The following is a 13,689-nucleotide window of genomic DNA, read 5'->3' as shown; positions in this document are numbered from 1 at the left end:
AATCAGTCACTTGTTATGTAATGGTGCTATGTTCAAATTCTCAAGAAAAATATTTGAATGGAATAAGTGTTTTTATTTGTCTGTGTGTTGGAGGGGGGCTGGGAGGTCGGGGTCTAGAAGATGAAACATGGATTGACGGAGGGAGGAAGGGATGTGGATGAATGCGTTTCTTTTTCTATGCGATAAGAGTTCCTCTTTTCATAAAGTCTGTTTCAGCCACTGTTTGCATAAAGTGGTGTGGACTGGACTGGGAAATGTGCGCGCGCGTGTGTGTGAGCTAATAACCTGCGTAGTTAAATTTGCCCCCTCCCCCCAATTGTACCCCGTGGTGCCCCCCACTCCCCATTCTCCCCAGGCGTTGTAACTGTAACAGAATTAAGGATTCGCTGTGCATAATTATTCTATTATTCTAATGCAGCATTCCTCGATATCCAAGCTTCCCCTTCCCCTCTGTCTCCCCATTAGAAAAATACTTTTGTGTGGAAAGGGACGTGGGGAGGTGATTGGATTCAAAATGGAATATGCTAATTTGTGTGGTCAATGTATTGTGGATGACTCACTCAGGTATGAGTACCAGTCCGTTATTGTTGTTTATTTGCTCAAAGTCTGCATGAATATGATAGCTTATTTTGTTTTATTTATATTTACAAGAGGTCTACACACACGCGCGCCTCACACACACACACACCTCACATACACACCCCTCACACACACACACACACACCGACTGATACTTTTAGTCCTACAACGTTGAATGACAAAAGGAGACAAAGTTCAGAAACAAAAATACTTTAAAAAGAATTTAAAAAAAAAAGAGATTTGATCCCAAACCCTTGTCTCAAATTGTACCGCTCCCTTCCCTTTTTTTTTTTTAATCCCATACAAAATGTGGTACTATCATTTCTTCACTTGGTACAGGCTTTGTGTTTCAAAAGACCTCTCCATGTTGGTTCGGTTAAAAAACACATTAGCGTCTCATGCTTGTCCAACTACCGCCAGACTTTGACCTACAGAGATCGCAGGGACGGGGGGAGGGGGGGGGTCCTGAGTTTCAATAAGCCATTGTACTAGCTCGGTGATTCTCAAACACTCGGAGTGGCACCCAACAACTCCCTCCTTGCACCTCACCCACCTTACTTTCAATCTTGGTGTATTTCACATTTAAAACAAACAAAAAATACGCGAGATAGAGAGATCTATGCAGTTCTAGTTCGCATGAAGACAATATTGGCATATTGACAATCTGTTTACAAACTTTTTTTTTTAGATTGGTTTTTCTTTTCAGCTCTCGTTGTGTTTGTGTTTGTAATGTTATCACAGCGCCTTGGGGCCGACATTTTGTTTGTTAACAGCGTTCCATAAATTAAATTATGATTATTAGCTGTCCAGTCTTGTTGTTTAGAACCTACTAAAAGAGAGTGTCGACAAACTCGGGCCCTAATGTGGACCTAGGGGCGGCCCCGAGTTAGTGAATCGTCGTAGTACAGCTAAACTCTCAGGCGCCTATCGTGCTCTTTGTAGATGGATTGTAGGGGGGCCTTCTCAGGAGGTTCCCCTGCTGCCTGTAAGCGCACAGATAACTCAACAGGAGTCGGGATTCGAACTCAGCCCCCTTGATCTGCTAGCCAAGCGTATTTATTTTTTATGTTGTTATTGCCACTCAGCATTTGCGTTTGTGAAACAGCCGTGTTATTGGGGAAGGGTAATGGAAAACAGCAGCGTAGCCGACTTGTGGGCTCTATGTAATTGTTTACTTGAGAATGCATACACTTGAGCACGACTTGTGGACTCTATGTAATTGTTTACTTGAGAATACATACACTTGGGCACGACTTGTGGGCTCTATGTAATTGTTTACTTGAGAATGCATACACTTGTGTACGACTTGTGGGCTCTATGTATTGTTTACTTGAGAATAGATACACTTGGGCACGACTTGTGGGCTCTATGTATTGTTTACTTGAGAATACATACACTTGGGCACGACTTGTGGGCTCTATGTATTGTTTACTTGAGAATACATACACTTGCGCACGACTTGTGGGCTCTATGTATTGTTTACTTGAGAATACATACACTTGCGCACGACTTGTGGGCTCTATGTAATTGTTTACTTGAGAATACATACACTTGGGCACGACTTGTGGGCTCTATGTAATTGTTTACTTGAGAATACATACACTTGCGCACGACTTGTGGGCTCTATGTATTGTTTACTTGAGAATACATACACTTGCGCACGACTTGTGGGCTCTATGTATTGTTTACTTGAGAATACATACACTTGCGCACGACTTGTGGGCTCTATGTATTGTTTACTTGAGAATACATACACTTGCGCACGACTTGTGGGCTCTATGTAATTGTTTACTTGAGAATACATAACACTTGTGCACACTGTCTTGATACTCTTTTATCAAAAAAGGAAACCTAGGTACATGGTCTGGTAATGTCACTGTAACTCTACTAAGGACAAATAGACTTGACTTGACCACAAGAATGAATCTAGCACAGAGGGCTAACTGTCTAGATGAGATTTTCCTGATCAACTAAATAATGTCAAGGATGTTCAATTGATCCTCAGTGTTGCCAACTCAATAAGAACATCAATTTGCAATAATGCTAAATTAAGTCATAGACTTATATATTAGATCTAGACTGGAAACCGGAAACGAATTCTTATGTACGTAACTCTTTTTGAAGCTCTAAGGGAAGTCGCCCCAATCAGTCTTTTCGGTCTTAGAAAAGTAATGATCTTTAGTTTTCAAAGTTTAGAAATAATGCAAAATCATTTCTCGGATTTTCTTCAGAATGGGCTATTAATCACAGAACTATATATTCACGTTAATATATGAAACAAAGCCATTTCCTGCTAGTCTAGTTTCCATTGAGATAATGTTTCTAAAATCCTAGATCGAAATAATTCATGTCTGTTGATTTTAATCATCTTATGTACATTTAAATTGATTGATTACCTAGATCTTTCTAGATTATGTATCTAAAAAATGCACACACAAAAAATTGAAAAATAAAAATTGTGAGACTATAGAGTACTCTTATTTTTTATATTCAATTACTAGATTGTAACTAGATCTAGATCTAAAAATTAAATTATATGTTACATAGGTTAGGGTTGTAAAAAAGACCCAGCTCTACTTCTTATAACTACTATACAAAACAACGCCTTGTTTCAACTTTTATAAAAAAAATATTCACATTTTTTTTAAAAGCTATAGACCTATATATTTATTTTTTTCCGCCATGATGAAAATGTCTTCTTATCTTATCTTATATAATAGAGAAAGAAATTTTATTGAAAAAGCTTATTTTTTGTTTACCAGGATGTGGCCAAGCTATCAGGACTGCTTGTTTTTCATGACTCTGGTGTATTGAAATCGAATAACATTATTTAGATAAGTTTAATTTTATCACATAGACAAATATATTATTCAGAACCGGGACACTTATAAATAAAAGCAATCCTCCGTTTGCTAGGACAAATACACATATAAGTTTGGGATGCTTCGAACTGATCAATTTGCAAGTGTTAATAGAGAAAGGCATAGATTGAGATTTTCTTTAAATTTAAATGAAAACCAATCGAGATTTTACTCACAACTTGAGGTTGACCAGATCTTGCAAGCAGTCATTTACTAAGGCAAGTCTGCGAACTATATTCACTACATAAAAGTAGACATTTATAATTAGTTTTAAAATCGCAAACAAGCCATCCGCAGTTGACTAAATCTAGATCGAGGTGTACCGGAGACCTGATAACGCGAATCAGTTATTGGTGTATCGCGGACCAACTTGAAATGTTTTGAGTACATGTTTTCTCTACCTCCCCCCCCCCCATCCCAAGAGGACATCCCGTTTGAGAATCCCCGAGCTAGTGTATCTAGTTGACTAGAGGTCGTCACATTCAGAAGTTATGTGTCGATAATACCGTACCTTAGTTCCTGGGGTGCTCCACAAGATATCCAACAATGAATGAAAAAAAAAAAACACACACACACATTAAAGCTGCAGACGACAATTGTATATTCTCGTTCAGGCGGCACAGCCAGGAAATAAATATCACGAAAATAAATTCCAATCCACAATTAGTCACTTGTCAATGAAAAAAAATCCACGCACTTGCAAGGTTGTATTACAAGTCTCTTTTATAATATTATCTTTCGAATGTGCTTGCGAATATTCCAGTCAAAACAAATTGCGACGAGGCCATTGGTGAAAAAGGTGCAACCGTTTTGAAGCTCATGAATGAACACCAGTCTAGTGCTAGCAGTTTAAAAAAAAAACAAACAAATCGACTACACATTCGTGCGAGTTGTTATGTATGTGTAAATATATCTTCCGTTTCAGGTTGTTTTTTTGGTGGGTTTTTTTTAGCATAGAAATAGAAGGTGGAAAAGCATTCCCGGAGTTGTAGACTTGAAGCTACCCAGGAACACAGGCATGGGAGCGTAACAGTCGGAGCGCCATTGATTCCCTGCGCCCTCTCTCTCTCTGCTACTTCGGTAAGTGCTGCTGTTATTATTACCAGTCGGTCATCGGACGACGACAGGCTGTTAGTGTAGCACGGCCCCTTTCAGCCTCACCCCCCCCCCTTTTTTTCCCCTTCCTCTAACTTTATGAGCAGCATTGTAAAAAAAAAAAGCGTGAGTGAGAGAGAGAGAGAGAGAGAGAAGAAAATGAAAGCGAGAGAAAGTGTAGAGAGAGAGTGAGCCAGGCGAGGGAAGTATCGGTGAATGAAACGAGTGATTCACACAGGAGAGGACGTTACTCCATCAACAGATGCAGGTTGTTACTCCCGGCAACAACACCACCAACTGCCAAAGATGCGTCCACTAAGAGGGAGGACAGTGAGGGACGTCTGCGAGAGGTAGCCGCTGATGGAGGATGTCGACTAGGTAGCCAGTCAGCGTGGACGGGACAGGACGCGCCAACATGGCGATAACCACAACTGTATCTCAGCGAAGGCTTGCATACCTATCGTGTGTCTTTCCCTAGTTGAAACACGATCTATACCGAATGTGTAACAGTCCGATTATTTAACAGACTTTTTAAGATACGCTGCTCAGCCTATCAACTGTTTGCATTGTGAGCGTAAAAACTTGTGAAGATTTCAACATTCAAACGTTTGGTTCTATGGACTTAATAGTGTTATTCTTCGCATGTCTGCCGGTAATTAGCTGAACCTGAGGATTCTCGACAGGTAAGTCTAACTACCGAGTTGTTTTTATAGCCCGTGAATTGCTCACTGAACAGTTTCTTTAATACCTCGTCACGTAGAGTAATCTGTTTAGTCTCGGGGCTCTGCTCAGTTCTGGCCAGGCTCCGATGTAGGTTCCTTATGTTGTTCGTTTAGTCAGAATTCAAATTACCAATCAAACTTTACTCGATTCGGGGTTGTTTTGTTTTGTATTTTTTTTTTTACAAAACATCTACCATTTGGTGTAACTTAAAGTAACTCTTTTCTTCTGGGGTCTTTAGTAGGCTCTTTACTCGAATCTGACACAATTCGATAAAGCGCTTTGACATGTTACAACACAACATACAGGAGCGTCCTATTCTCCTGAATTGGTATGTCGTAAAGTACCTTACCCTACTGGTTCGTAACTGGGTAAGTCTAATTACCCCGGGTAGTGATCTATGAATGGAGGAATGCTACACAGAAGCAGTGAATGGGGAAAGTAAATACGCCTATTCACATAGCACAATCAACACGTCTATGCTGTGGTAGTTACAAGCTAAGCCTCGATGTTGACTTAAGAGCTGTAACTACAGAGTTCACACTTCTACTACTACTCCTTCCCACCCCGCTTTTTTTTTTAGACTGCATCCAGCAAAAGTATGAGCTTCTTGATCAGTCCGGTGAGTCCACATTTCATCCACTCAGTGACCTATCGCAACTTCACGCCCCCCACCCTCCCCCACGGTCGAACCTCCCTTGCTACCCCGCCTTTCTCAACGCGTGGGTGTCCAGTACAACAACAGCCAGGCATCTTCCCCTCTTGTCAAAGTAATATATCGCGAGGCACACTGTCTTAACACTTTACAGTGTAGGTAATAAAGTGGAATGCAAGTCTTACTTAGGTCTAAGTGGGAAGTGAGGGTGGGGGGGGGGAGTCAAAAGACGATGCCTGAACACATTGTCTGGTTGTTGCCAGGTAATCGAATGCGAATGTGATAAGACTGCCACATAATAAGAAGATTCAATAAAGTCTTCGGTGGAATAACTGTACATCTACAAGACAGCGCGGAACGTCATTGTCGCCCCTAGTTATCTAGGCTGTAGGTACTATCAGAGTATCCGTCTTCTTTGCTTGTTATCCACCGTCCTTGTTGTCTGATACGTACGTTACAATTGAAATTCCTTAAGACTAGCTTTTGTTTTTATTACTTTACAACTTCTATTAATTATATGACAACAAAGGGGAGGGGGGAAGGATTGTAACAGGAATAGCGTTCCCCCACCTCAACAAAGCAGTTACAGGATCGATTTCGGCTAACCAGCCACCTTGTGGCTAATCTTATTGTACGGTCGCTTTGTTGTCCAAAGAAAAAAAAAACAACTTTATTTATTTTTTGCATAATGCGTGTGTTAACATTAAGTGGGGCCTGCTTAGCAAGCATGACGTTATAGGTCAGTGTTTTCAATCATGAGGGTATTTGGTGGACCAGTCCTAAGTGGACAGCGTTAAAGGTCAGCTTTTTTTAGTCATGGGGGTATTTGGTGGACCAGTCCTAAGTGGACAGCGTTATAGGTCAGCTTTTTTTAGTCATGGGGGTATTTGGTGGACTAGTCCTAAGTGGACATCGTTATAGGTCAGCTTTTTTTAGTCATGGGGGTATTTGGTGGACCAGTCCTAAGTGGACAGCGTTATAGGTCAGCTTTTTTTAGTCATGGGGGTATTTGGTGGACCAGTCCTAAGTGGACATCGTTATAGGTCAGCTTTTTTTAGTCATGGGGGTATTTGGTGGACTAGTCCTAAGTGGACAATACTTCTGAAGCAAAAACAAAGAGTTGAATGGGGCATATAAAATACTTTTTTCAAATAAGTATACCGGTACTCTAAGATCTTATGTTCCGTAATCTCGTGGTAAAGGGGGGGGGGTAATGTCTTTGGGGTGCCACAGTTGACTGATTGACAACTTCACACCTTCTCACTACTCCGCCGTTCTCGATGAGCCTGTAAACGAATGTAGATATGCAGACACACTGCACTGGTCGTGAGGTTTGCGCGCTGGACTGTCGTTCGGATTTATCGATGGTCGAGGGTTCAAATCCTGCCCGCTCCCATCCCCCGTCGTCCTGCGGGAGGTTTGGACTAGGAAGTAAACTATCTTCAACTCTGAAGGAACATCCGAAACATGTAAAACATTTTACAACATTTTTAGTCTTCGAACTCAGTGACAATGTTTTATTGGTATTATAGGTAGACACAACAGCTGACAGTTTACCTCCGGGTTACGTAAGTAACCCGTTACCCCAGTCAAGACTTAGTACAGTAGCTCCTAATTAGACCGCCCAGAGATCTACCTTTCAATATCTTTCTTATCAGACTAATTTTATTTTTCCCCTCTTACGGTACGTTCACACGTTGGTGATGAGCAGAGAAGAACATTCCAAAGGAAAACAAACAAAAGGCACTAATTTAAAAAAATTATTGCTGTTGCATATTGGGTGTGTGTGCGCGCGAATACATTTCCACAGTATGTAAACGAAAAGACCGGCCTCTGCTTTGATAATGTTCGTTCCTGCTCTTGTTTCCTCTAGTGACTCAGGCTAAACTATTACAAGGCTGACCCAACACAAAAAAAAAGTTAATAGTAAAGTCTAAATGTCAGGCCTACAGTTCAGTGTGCCTCTTGCGTTGTTGACTAGAACAATGCCCCACTATATCCTACCAGTTCAGCGGTTCTCAACTTTTAGGAGGACTGTCGCAGATGATTGTTGAAAAGGAGTGTGTACGGCGGAAGAGAGAAGCAGAGGTGGTTAAAGCGGACGGTTGAAGGATAGTGAAAGCAGTAGTGACAAAGTGAGCTGAATGTTGGAATCATTTGACATCGATAGCAAATTATTCTTCTAGTAAAAAAAAAAGTTCCCCTTTCAGACCTTGCGATCTATAGGGCAGATGATTTATCTGTTTCTGTGGCTTACGGTTAACGAGGGTGTCAGGTGGCCAGCACAACGACCAACCGCCTTTACTTTTACCCAACTAGTGCCAGTCTTCACAAGGATTCGAATCCGGATCCCCGGTTCGGAAGTCAAGCGCTTTACCTCTCAGCCACCCGTGCCTCCAAATTATGTTTCTACGTATGTCAAAATGGATAGTAAAAAGTTGTAAGCATGTTAAGTAAGTAAAAAAAAATAATAACAAGCAAATTACAAACAATAGTCGTTTTTTTAAACGTTATCTAAGGGAAATAACCGCTAATTACTGTCATCTATCTCAAGATGACAGGGTTTAGCTTCCTTTCTGCTACAGAAAACAAATTTAATTAATTACTGGTGTTACTGTTATATTTGTTCCCTCAATGCAAGTTGAATGTAGATATGCAGACACACTGCACTGTTCCTTTAATCTTCGAACTCAGTGACAATGTTTTATTGATATTATAGGTAGACACATCAGCTGACAGTTTACCACCGGGTAATCTAAGTAACTTGTTACCCCAGTCAAGACTTAGTACAGTAGCTCCTAATTAGACCGCCTAGAGATCTACCTTTCAATATCTTTCTTATCAGTCTAATTTTAAGTTTCCCCTCTTACGGTACGTTCACGCGTGGTTGATAAGCAGCTGTGGCCATCGCAAAGGAAAACAAAAAAGGTAGTAATAAATTTGTGTATTGTGTATACATTTCAGTATTCAATAGTCTTTCCCGCCCCCTTTTTGTCTTTCCCCCTACCTCTGTTTAGATATTCCTCTCTTCCTACCTCCTGCCCCCCACCTCTCTCTCTCTTAATACCTCCTGTTTTTTTCTTTCTGTCTCTCTCCCTCTCTCTTTCTCTGCCTTCCTACCTCCTATCTCTTCTCTTTTCTTCTCCCCCCCCCTCCTCCCGCCCTATCTGGAAGACCATGAAATTTTTTTCGCCCCTGGAAATGACTCAGATGATTAACAAAGCGCTAGATCAACTGGTTCTTAATTAACACTGCCATAGAAAAAAAAATAGTGCTAGAAAATCTCTAACCCAAATCAGCAAAGCTTTGAAAAAAACAACAGCCATAAACTAATTAAACAATTCATAAACCTGTGATGTACCTAAACAGATCTAGATCTACATCCGCTTAAAAATAAAGTCCTACTTTTCATCACGCGAACGGAAATGTTATAGGTTACGCATACACGACATCGACTCCAGCGGCAAGATACATATATTTACATTTAAGAAAACAAAATATCAGTGCTCGAAAAATATATACATACATGTGCCGGATATTGAAGTCTAACGGAAAGATGTCATCCGTGTCAATGGTACAGGTTCCATCCGCGAACACGTGTTGAGCTCTTAATATGGGTCGTAGAAAGTGGGCAATAAATCAAACAAAGGAAACAGTTTGCAGACGATCGTTCTTGTTAGTCGTACACTGCAATAGAGCCTAGCGTTATGTCCCTTGGTTTTATGGTGGTCCTAGAGTTTCTGTGAAACAAAGTTGTTGATCGCGGAAAGACTTTTTTTTCTTTAATAGCTTAAGAAAGAGACCAGTTTGAAATGAGTTTAAAATTATAGGCACTGGAGGCTGGTTAAAAAAAAAAAAAAAAGAAGGTGGGGCCTAGCCGAGACCAATCGTCATAGAAGGCGTGAAAACTAACATGCAACGTCGCAACCTGTGGGCAGTGGAGACCAATAGCTCGTTGCCACGTCACAGGTACGTACGACGTGACAACGAGCAGGTCAGTGTTCAGGCCCACCTAGCTCATGTGTATAAAGTCCAGCTTCCAGACAGTCAGTGGCGTAGCGGGATCCTCCTGACCTGGGTTCAAGAATATGATTGTGTCCCTCCCCCCCACCTCTAAGAAAATAAAAGGTTAAAAGTGTGGCATAATGTATCGAGTCGACATATATGTGTATCAGTAGGTCTGTGTACCACCTTATACAATCATATTTTCTTTTAAACAATGCTTATATCAACTTCACCTATCCCTTAGTCTGAACCGTTAGAGCACCAAGCAAGATCTGCTTCTCTCTGTCTTTTCACTTGGATAGAGTTTTATTCAATAACAAAAAACGAAGGAATGAATGCTTATATAGACCTACATCTTCTTAATAATAAACGACTATCTTTTAATGGGCCCTTGACCCCTGTTAGTCATTAGCCTGGGCAGAATCAGCCCCTTCGCGCCATTGTTGCTACGCCTCTGACCCCCAGTGCGTCATTACGTATTTCTTGAAGAGTTCCCAACGAAAATGGAGGGAGGTTCTTTCTCCACCTGTGTGGATGCACTTTAAAGTTGGCAATGCATTTTAAACTACAGGATATTTATGTTATAAAGCATGCAGTATTTACATTTAATGCCCATAATGATATTTAGACTAACAGGGATGTGTTATGAATGTTAAAAGGCTTATGGTATACACAGTAACATTCAAGGGATATTTATATTGAAGTGTGTGTGGTATGTATATTTTTTTAAACGACATGTCTGACATTTTGCTTTTTTTTTTGGACGAGAAACGTATATTTATTTATATAATGAATGTCCGTAGGGGCGCGGCGGCGGAGTGGGGTCCTGGGTTCGAATCTCGGTGAAGACTGGGATTTTGAGTTTGGGGATTTTTATGGCGCTCTGAGTCCACCCAACTCTAATGGGTGACATAAGTTGGGGTTAGTAAAGACGGTTGCTCGTTGTGCTGGCTACATCATACCCTGCTCGTTAACCGTTGGCCAAAGAAACAGATGACCTTAACATCATCTGCCCTATAGATAGCAAGGTCTGAAAGGGGAACTTTGCTTTTTAATTTTACAAGCTTTAGAAACTTTTAGAACAAAATCATTGATTTGAAAAAAAAATCGACCACTCGATATTTAACGCGATGGATATGTATTGATGCTTGCTTGGTTCTAGATCAAGAATATTGATTTTTGTTTGTTCTATAATTAAGAAAAAATAATTGTGCATCGATATTTCAACCGAAATGGAATGTGTTTTAATTACTTTTTATTTTTAAAGAAGAGATTACATTGCCAAAAACACGTTATTTTATTCCTTTAATAAATTTTTTTAAAATCATATGTGGTTTATTCAGATTATATACTTTCACTTACACTAACACACAAGACAAACAGGTTAACGCATCCACGTCCAGACCATATAATACTGTTCAGCAGTCAAGGTTAGTGAGAAGTTGTATATATAGTTCATGATCAAATACACTGTTCATTGTAATATACCCGCTGGAGTTCATCAATGATAAAGTTATAGTCACAGATATAGGAGCATAAGCGAGTGGTCCAAACAAGATCAGTTTCTCATGTTCATTACAAAGAGCGAAGACCCAAAATTGTTCCTAGTTAATGATTTTGTTGGTGCGTTTACCAGCTGACAGATCAGCTTGAAGTCCTATTGTTCTGATGTTTTTATGTCCAACACTATAAACTTAAAGCTGGGCTAATCGACAATGTTCCTGGACATCACGTTGCGGATAATACATGAGCTCGGCGCCATTGTATACATGTCCAAAGGAACTTTAGTAGTCTGGCCGTTTCTCCTCATCACTATCTGAGAAACATTTAGAAGCAGAACTCTACCGGCTTCCAGAAGTTGTCATCAAACCAAAAATCGAAGCCAGACAGAATTGCAGTGCGCTCATGAGGAATTTAAATATGTAGATTATGAATACAAACATGCCTGGTCTGGCGATACTTTTCACCCAATGAAACCCCGGGACAACTAATCTTCACCAGTTGACACCGAGAGGTCCTGAAGTTCTGTTCATAATTACCTTATTTTTTTTTAAACTGTTCAACAGTCAAGGTTATTGAGAAATTGTATATAGTTCATAATCATTTACACTATTCATTGTAATATGTTCAGTAATTGTGCAAACTTTATGATCGTTGGCTAGACTCTGCGATTATAACAAAATATTATACCATCCAGCTTTTAGAATCTAGAAATTTGATTTACAAAAGGTGATGAATGTAAGCGTTACAATGGTTCCGGGAGGTGAATATTTTTTAGGATATTTTCGGAATTTATATCTGGGGATTTTTGTAAAGGCTAAAAAATCCCCTTTCGAAATCAATACAATAAACCTCAAAGCTGGTTCGGTCATATTGTAAGACATGACTTAAAAGTCATCGTTCAAGGTACAGTGCAGGAAGCACGAAGGAAGATGGACCAAAGTCAACCTAAAAGAATGGACCCGGCCTCTCTCCTGCTAAGAACAACTGTTGACCAGGACAAGTGGATGATGCGAAACGGATTGCGCGGGGCCCAGTCTTGGTAGGGATAAAGATAATAAGTGAAAATTTAGATTTTTTTGTTAGAAAAAAAATTCGTCTTTGCATTTTATTCGAACTTTACTAAATGCAAAATCAAGATCAAATTAACTTTACAAGCCATCTACAAAAGAAGGTAGATTTCCAACATAAAGCCGATAAACATTCAGATAAGCCTTTTAGATTTAATATAGACCAGTGTTGCCCAACGTATTTCGACAAGCGGGCCATTTTAATATCCGACACTCGTGTCGCGGGCCACATGACCAAAAAGATACAAAAAAAGAGATGAAACTGACTTGAAAGTATAAGAAACCCGTGGGATTCGTGGTCGAGAAGCTAAGTACGCCCAAACTTGGCTTGGCTTGACTACCTATGAATGGGGTTCGAGCGTGGCCTCCGTCACCCCTCTATGTCGAAGGTGCCGGCTCGAGCAGCGTTGTGTTTACTGAGCGCCTAAAGGCAGCACGGAAAAAAGCTTCTCCCAGATACCCCCTGCCCCCACTAATCCACAAATGAGATTGGATCATAGCGCTCTGAGCATGCTATTTAGCATAAAAGTTGCGCTATAAAAAAAAAACAATAATTTATTTATGTATCTAGTATTTACACTTATTAATGACAAGTTTGAAGTATATTGTCGGAAACTGGCTTCATCTCTCTACTTAGAATGTGAACAACGTTGGAGCTTTACCACCGACTTATTGTCGTCTTTCTGTTTAGGTAAATGCTCTCATACATTCTCCAAGTTCTAGGCGTAACAATCTTTTAGTCGCGGCTCAAACCAAGAATGTCACCATATTGGTTTCATAGTGACGTTTTCTTATAAACAAATATGTTGGCTTATTATCATGTTCCACAAAAAAAAAAAAAAAAAGTAAAGATCCGCCCACTTTTCCTGGTAGATTCTACATTACATTCAGAGTCCCAATTTATAAACGCAGGTCAGGGTACCAATCCATCAAAGAAAAAGTGAGATCCTAACATAGGGAAAAATACATTGTTCAACTTTTTTTTCTACACTTTATGCCGACGTTTCGGCAGGCCGGACGGAACCACGTCGCGGGCCGGATGTGGCCCGCGGGCCGTAATTTGGGCATCACTGATATAGACTATCAAAATATGGCTTTTGATTTTTTTAAAAAAGAGATCAAGATAGATGTAGATCTATATTTGTATGCCAGTGACTATTACAGTAAATTAAGTATTGGAACTTACTGTTTTGGTTAAAATTCG

At 40.1% G+C, this 13,689-nt stretch overlaps 2 protein-coding genes across 2 annotated transcripts in view; one reads left to right on the top strand and one right to left on the bottom strand.

The window, feature by feature from the left end:
• Positions 1-13,689, bottom strand: part of LOC106060275 (uncharacterized) — a 295,644-nt gene that overhangs the window by 229,008 nt on the left and 52,947 nt on the right. The window lies entirely within an intron of this gene.
• LOC106051369 (uncharacterized) overlaps positions 4,682-13,689 on the top strand; it is a 117,742-nt gene continuing 108,734 nt past the window's right edge. Inside the window, exon 1 of the mRNA XM_056012495.1 lies at positions 4,682-5,218. The gene's annotated coding sequence lies outside the window, so the exon portion shown is untranslated. The remainder of the gene's footprint in view (positions 5,219-13,689) is intronic.

Source organism: Biomphalaria glabrata, chromosome 15 (genome assembly GCF_947242115.1).
Source record: "Biomphalaria glabrata chromosome 15, xgBioGlab47.1, whole genome shotgun sequence".
In the NCBI taxonomy this organism is placed as follows: Eukaryota; Metazoa; Mollusca; class Gastropoda; family Planorbidae; genus Biomphalaria; species Biomphalaria glabrata.
This window is presented reverse-complemented; position numbering and strand designations above follow the sequence as displayed.